Below are 8048 nucleotides of genomic sequence, written 5' to 3'. Positions count from 1 at the left end.
ACTGACAGGTGAGATGAAATCTCTTTGCCATCCCTGGTATAGGTGATGCTCCATGAAAACACAAGGGACCAAGCACTGGGGCCTGGAGTTCGAGGGACCCAGCTTTGAATCCTGGTTCTCCCTCTTTGAACAGTCCTAGAGCCCATCTTGCCATCTGTGACATCCGAGGGCTGTGGGGATCCAACACCATCAGAGGAAGCACAGAGCCTGCAGCAGAGTAAGCCCCAGGGAGGAGTCGTTTCCTTTTTCTGTAGACAGCGACCAATGCATTCAGACTTGGATCGGAGGCAAGGGTGTGTGTTCAGAGCCACAGAAAACTCCGTGGAGGACACAGGCAGTGAGAGAATAGCCTGGACCCCAGGGAAGGCAAGGGGAGTGTCAGGGTCCTGGGGTGAGGACCAATAGTGATGAGAGTGACTGAGGGGCTCAAGAGCAGTCTCTCCGGGTTTGCAGAAAGGCTGCCAGGGAGCGGAGAGGCAAGGAAGCTACCAACCAAGGACCGACTCAGACCTCATTCTCTTCTGATTTCTTTCCACTGGTCCCAGAGTGCAGGGGGCCTTCACGCAGTCCATGCAGTTCAGCTCCAGGGCACACCGCAGATGGAGAAGGCTAGAGAGAGGCTTTTAAGCTCTTCCCTTCTCCAGGAGATCTTCCCAACCTAGGGATTGCACCCAGGTCTCCGGCATTGCAGGTGGATTCTTTACCAGTTGAGCCACAAGGGAAGCCCAAGAATACTGGAGTGGGTAGCCTATCCCTTTTCCAGCGGATCTTCCTGACCCAGGAATCGAACCGGCGTCTCCTGCATTGCAGATGGATTCTTTACCAACTGAGCTATCAGGGAAGCCAGAAAGCAGGCTAGGAAGGGTAAAGTCTGACATCTCCAACGTGGAGACTTTTTTTTTCTTTAAAGATGTTTTATGTGGACCATTTTTAAAGTCTTTATTGAATTTGTTACAATATTGCCTCTGTTGTTTATGTTCTGCTCTTTTGACCATGAGGCATGTGGGATCTTAGCTTTCTGACCAGGGATGGAACCCTCACCCCCTGCATTGGAAAGCATAGTCTTACCCACCGGACCACTAGGGGAATCCATGGAGATGGTCTTAAATTGAGAACTTGATCACTGCTCTGTGGTTCCTTCATTTTCTGGCTTGAGTTTAGCTGATCTATTACCCCGTGGCTAGCAGAGAACCAGTCAAAGGAGATGGAGGCCAAAGTAGCAGTAAAGACCACCTGCTGTTGAAAGAGCAGGCCCCAGAAAACAGAGCCCTGTAGGCCTGGAGGGCCGGCCAGTCTGGCAGGTGGATGTCTGGGGACTGGGGAACAAGCAGCAGGGTACAGGGGGTCCACGTGGAGGCTCACAGATGGTCCATCCAGCTGGTTAGGCAGCTGTGAGGATGCTCAGGCTGGCGTGAGACCTCAGCAGACAAACTCAGCTCAACATTAACTGAGTTGTTTTCTCTATTTCTGGCCCCATGGTAGGCACTGAGAAAACTAAAGATGGGTGAAATAATCCTTCCTAGTAATTCCAGCATAATGGGAAGTGTGGTTAGATAGAGGGGCACAGTGTGCTCTGGGGGCCCCACTGGGGACCTGCTGGAGAGAAGGATGCCTGGGGACAGAAATGCATTCCAACAGAGGGAGGCGTATGAGCAAACACCTGTGGACGTGAAAGCCTGCGGCGTGGTTGGGCACCGCTGCAGAGTCAAGTGGGAGAGGAGGAGGCGCAAGAGGCGTGGCTGAGGACTGCGGGGAGGCAGGAGAGGCTGTACGCATGCTGGGAGCAGACATGGAGGACCATGCTCCCTCGGGGCCGATGGGCAGCCCTTGAAGGGCTTAGCAGAGGGGCAAGGTGGTTACATCTGCCATGGGATGACTCTCTCTGGACCCTGAGCCAAAGTTGGATCTAGGGGTAAGTTAGGAGGCAGAGAGAGCAGTGAGGACGCAGTTACAATGGTCCAGATGGGAGGGGACCAGGGCCTGAGCTAGACAAGTGTGCCAGTGGGAACTGATCCTGCAGACTCCATCAGAGTTCAGCTACCGGCCCTGCGCCAATCATACCTAGCGTGGTGCTGGGAACCCTCCCCCAAAGGACTGAAAATATTGCTGCTGCTGCCTCCTCGTTGCAGGTGGCTTTCCCCAGCTGTCTGAGTAAGCAGTAAGTTCCCCTAAACCATCCTTAGGATTGTCATAGTCCCCAACAAATTATATTGCCTATACGTAATTATGGGATTATTTATGAGGCTAAGGGAAACCTGGGCAGTTCTCAGGTTCCCAGCCTGAGTGGCAAAGAGGGAAGCCAATGCCCTCTAGGAGGGCCTGATGGATGCTGCTAGGAGCTAGGCAGGGTGGGGAAAGATGAGAAAGGATCCCATCCCTTCGCTGGAGAAGATATTCCCCAGGAGAGTCTCAAGAGAGAATGGGATGCCTGTGAAAGTAGACAGGTTTACTCCATAATTCCCATTAAGTCAGTTGCCATCACTAAAAAACAGTAAATCCCATGTAAAGAGCCCTTCCTATGGGTCAAACATTCTTTCTCAGGAAACTACCACATACAGGGTCACATATAATTTTCACTAAACTTTTAAAAATGAATTATTATATCCATTTTACAGATAAGGAAACTATGACTCATTCAAAGCCACAGAGCTAGGCAGAGGCACACAACGTTTGGGGCCCTTCACGGGTGTGGTCATCTCAGCGCAGACCCCTGTAGCAAGTGTGTGATAGAACTCGGGGAGGGAGAATCAGACAGGAAAGCTGGTTGCTTGGCTCTGTGGGAGGGTCAGGACACGGGCAAGGGAGCTCTGCTCCTAGAACCCAAGCAGACCAGGGACTCAGGTGGGCCTGGGAGACTGGTGTGGTGTCTCCTTTCTCTCCTAGCTCTTTGCAGAGGAGAAGGGGCTACACCCAAAACAGGAACATGTCACACAACAAAGAGAGGCAGGTATGTCTTTGGTCTCATCCTCCTCCTCATCTTTCTCCTTCTTTCTCTGCTACCTCTCACCTCTCCCTACATTTCCCTCCCCCATTCTCCCCTTGTCTCCTTCCCTGGGACTTCAGAGTCAAGTCGACACCCAACTACTCTCTCGAAAGCCCTGATAATTAAACCCACTTGTCCAGCAACCCTCTGTCCACACTCTGGGCATCTGGACCTCTCTCCTTAGCCCCTAGCTCTCCCCATTCTTACTCCCCATCAAGGCTTCCACATCCCCAGAGACTCTCGGCTACAAAGTTAGGAAGCAATGAAATAAAACAACTCACAGTAAATTGGGTACAACAGACAACTCTCTTTTAAGCCCTCAGGGGTGTCTGTTCATTAAGCCAAATGGATGACTAACTGGGGAGATTTCTCTTGATAACTATTACTGAGAGTCTGTTCTGTGCTGGGGGATGGAGTGAGGGACGCAGGGGAGCCAGGGGATTTCACTGCTTAGTCAAGAAGTAAGACAAGAACACAAATAATCATGCCGTGGATGTCACAAAAAGGTGCGTGAGTTTACTAAAACTGGGGAGGGGCATTATGTCTGGGTGGGGTGAGGGAGACGAGGAAAGGCCTATGGAGCACAGTATCTGAGCTAGGCTTTGGAAGACCAGTGGGAATCAGACATATAGATGGTGGTGGGGCGGTGGCGGGGGGGGGGGAGGGGGTTGTCAATCATTTCAGACAAAGAGAGCACTGCGGACACAGCCCTGGAGATGGGCCTGGAACATGACTCAGTGGGCAATTCCAGTGTGAGAAAGAGGCTTCTGCTTGAAAGTAGGCAGAGAAAGGGATTTAAGTCCCATCCCCTGGCTTGTTACTGCAGTGGAAAGACCCAAGATCGAGGATCCCTCTTCCTCTCTCTTCCCATGATGCCCCACCCAGTCAGCTCCCGTCCTCACTGCAGGGAGGGGCCAGGGGGTGTTTAGTCTCTCTCCAGTCTTTATTTTTTTTTAATATTTTTTCATTTATTTGGCTGCTCCAGGTCTTATTTGTGGCATGTGGGATCTAGTTCCCTGACCAGGGATCAAACAAAGGCCCCCTGCATTGGAAGTGTGGGGTCTAAGACACGGACCCCCAGGGAACTTCCCTCTCTCCAGTCTTATCTAAGGGCTGGCCTTGAATCACCTCTCATCAACTCAGCTCCCAAATGACTCCAAGTCTGTGGCAACCTCACCTGCCATCAGACCTGCTAGAGCCCAGATGATAGACCTGGGGGCCCTCTATGGAGCCTTAGAGCTGCACCATAATCTTTCCCAATGGCTCCTTTCCCTCTCCCCATAAAGCTGACCCTCGCCAAATCTTGGATTTCTATTCAGTTCAGTCACTCAGTCATGGCCAACTCTTTGCAACCCCCTGGACTGTAGCACGCCAGGCTTCCCTGTCTATCACCAACTCCTAGAGCCTACTCAAACTCATGTCCATTGAGTCAGTGATGCCATCCAACCATCTCATCCTCTGTTGTCCCCTTCTCCTCCTGTCTTCAATCTTTCCCAGCATCAGGGTCTTTTCCAATGAGTCAGCTCTTCACATCAGGTGGCCAAAGTATTGGAGTTTCAGCTTCAGCATCAGTCCTTCCAATGAATATTCGGGACTGATTTCCTTGAGGATTGACTGGTTTGATCTCCTTGCAGTCCAAGGGACTCTCAAGAGTCCTCTTCAACACCACAGTTCAAAAGCATCAGTTCTTCAGCACTCAGCTTTCTTTAAGGTCCAACTCTCACATCCATACACGACTACTAGAAAAACCTTAGCTTTGACTAGATGAACCTTTGTTGGTAAAGTAATGTCTCTGCTTTTTAATATGCTGTCTAGGTTTGTCATAGCTTTTCTTCCAAGGAGCAAGCATCTTTTAATTTCATGGCTGCAGTCACCATCTGCAGTAACTTTGGAGCCCCAAAAATAAAGTCTGTCACTGTTTCCATTGTTTCCCCATCTATCTGCCACGAAGTAATAGGACTGTATGCCATGATCTTAGTTTTCTGAATGTTGAGTTTTAAACCAATTTTTTCACTCTCCTCTTTCACTTTCATCAAGAGGCTCTTTAGTTCTTCTTCACTTTCTGCCATAAGGGTGGTGTCATCTGCGTATCTGAGGTTATTGATATTTCTCCCAGCAATCTTGATTCCAGCTTGTGCTTCATCCAGCCTGGCATTTTGCCTGATGTACTCTGCATATAAGTTTCTGTAACTGCAATTATATTCCTCTCTCAGAGGAAGGGCTTACTCTTCTGTAAACTTATTCCCTCTGTAAGTTTGCCCACTTTTTCTTTAGTTGCTGTGTCTGACTCTATGCAACCCTAGGGACTGTAGCCTGCCAGGGTCCTCTGTCCGTGAAATTTCCCAGGCAGGAATATAGGAATGGTTTGTCATTTCCTGCTCCAAATTACCATGCTCTATGTGCCCAATAATTACATGTAGAAAACTAAATCGGTCCAATCAACTTTGCTCAAAGTTTTGCTTCATTGCAGCACGAAAACTGATTCATACACACTGAGTATTTAACCTATTCAGGCCTTGGCTCACATGTCTATGAAGTGAGGGGGGTGGATTAGACAGTGTTTCCTCATCTGGCTAGTGCTTGGAACTGCTGGTTGGCTTTTTAGAAATACTGGAACCCCCGTCCCCTGAATTCTGATCTGGTAGGTCTGACGTTGGGCTCCCATACCTGTATTTCTCTCAGTTTCCCCGGCATTTCTATTGCATCTAACCCAAGGACTGATGTTTGGGAAACTCTAGGTAGCTCATTTCTGTGATTCTTCCTGACACTCATTGATTCATTCTCTGCAAAGGGGACACCAGCAGAGATGAGACTGGAGAGAGGCAAGGGACAGATGTGGCAGATTTAATCCATTTAAACAAGATTAGAATTTATCTCAAAGGCAAGGGAAAGACTTTGCAGGGTTTTCAGCAGAGGTGACATGATCAAATTTATGTTTTAGAAACAGCTCTCTCATGCAGTGTGGAAGACGGGCTGGAGGTGGGGGACCTGAGAAAAGGCTTTGGTGATAACTGTCTGAGATGCTGCTGCTGAGCTGGATTGCACTGGTGGCAGCGAGCGCGCGTCCAGAAAGTAGAGAGGACGGAACTGGGTTGTCTCTTGTTTCCTTTGGATCTGGGACGCGGTGGGTCATCGCTGTTCGGCTCTGCAGCCTCCTTCCAACACTGGAGAGCCCCTCACTGTGTAGTTCTCGGTCAGCTCAACAGGAGACAAGTGCCCCCGATTTTGACCAGGTGCTGATGACTCAGAGAGGCAGAGACCACAGAGCATCCACTCCAGAGGTGGCACAGGCAGCCCCAACTTTCAGTTTCCAGAAGCAGCAGGACAGAGTGTCAGAGGGAGGCCAGAGTCAGATGCCGTCTGGTGCCCTGGGTTTACCTGCAACAACTGAATGCTTCCTGGACCACTAGGTGGGCTTGATTTTAGTTGCAGATCTAACATCATCTGGCTGTTTTGTTGCTGCCTGTTTTATAAGGCTGATGTTCTCATCTCCCTCGTGACTCTGTGAGCCTTACAATATTTTCAGTGACTTCCTTCCCTGCTTAAACTGCCCAAGTTGTTTGTTTCTTGCATCCACGTTCCCTGACTGATACCCTGACTACGTCAGAGGCAGCAAGGGCATGAGCAGCTGGGTAGGGTCCTCAGACAAGGCAAATGTGTAAAGGGGCAGGGCGTGAGAAGAAATCCTGAATGCTGCTAGTTGGCTTACAGACTGAAAATACCTCTGCTTCTGATTTGTTCATCCTCGATAAGGAAAGCTCAAATGGAGCTTTTCTTAGAAGGCTCTTAGAAGAAAGCTCCACTTGAGCTTTCCTTCACTATTAGAACTTTCTCTGAACTGTACCACTCCATTCAAAACCTGAATGCTTAACGAGTTTGGGATCAACACATATATACTACTCTATGTAAAACAGTAACCAACCAGGACCTACTGTACGGCACCCAGGACTATACTCAATATCTTATAATAAGCTATAATGGAAGAGAAGGTAAAAAAAGAATACATACATACATATATATATGTGTACACACACACACATATAATTGAATCACCTTAGTGTTCATCTGAAACTAACACAACATTGTAAATCAATTATATTTGATAAAAATTCAACAAACAAACAAAGCTGAGTGCTTGAATGTGCAGACTGTCAGAAAACTATCACCCTCGTCTATTCCTATGTTCTAGAAGGGGACGCCCCTTAACCTTTCCAGCGCTCACCCCAAATCATGATATTTTTGACATCACAGAGCTACTGGAAGTAGATGAATCACAGAAAGGGCTGAGGAAATCTAAGGCAGTACTGACTGAACTTCCCTAAATACAACTTCCCAAGTTAGATATAAATTGATCACTTTCTAAATTCAGTCACTTTTCCACCTATTTAATATCTGGTAATTTCCAAGATGTTTTATTTTGTTTTCATATATATGGTGACTTCAGTGGCTACTGAAACACAAGATTTATATATTTTATGTATGTATAGTATACATACTATATACAGTAAAATATAGATAATATATAATTTATCAGCTTAGTGATTTTTAAGCATACAGTTTAGTGACATCAAGTAAATTCGTATTGTCGTGCAACCCATCACCACCATCCATCTCCAGAATAGGCTTCATCTTCTGAAACAGAAACTCTGTACCTTTAAAATACTAACTCCCTATTCACCACTCCCTCCAGCCCCTGGCAACTGCAACTGGAATCTCCTCCTTCCCTAGGTACCTCATGTAAATGGGATCCTACAGTATTTGTCCTCTGTGACTGGCTTAAGTCACTTAGCTTAATGTCCTAAGTTTCATCCATCTTGGAGTGTGTGACAGGATTTCCTGCCTTTTAAGATTGGATTAATACCCCCACTCTATGTAGTACTTTGTTTCATTTATCTGTTCATCTGTTGATAGGCACTTGGGTGGCTTCTACCTTCTGGCTGCTGTGAATAATGCTACTATGAACATGGGTGTACCAATAAGGCATATATTTTTATGACCTCTGCCCATCAAGCATTAAGTAAATTTTTCATGTGAATAATTACATTTTATCTGTTTTGTAACTCTG

Source organism: Cervus canadensis, chromosome 11, assembly GCF_019320065.1.
Source record: "Cervus canadensis isolate Bull #8, Minnesota chromosome 11, ASM1932006v1, whole genome shotgun sequence".
NCBI classification, from domain to species: domain Eukaryota; kingdom Metazoa; phylum Chordata; class Mammalia; order Artiodactyla; family Cervidae; genus Cervus; species Cervus canadensis.
The sequence above is the reverse complement of the archived record's forward strand: the minus strand, read 5'-3'. Positions refer to the sequence as shown.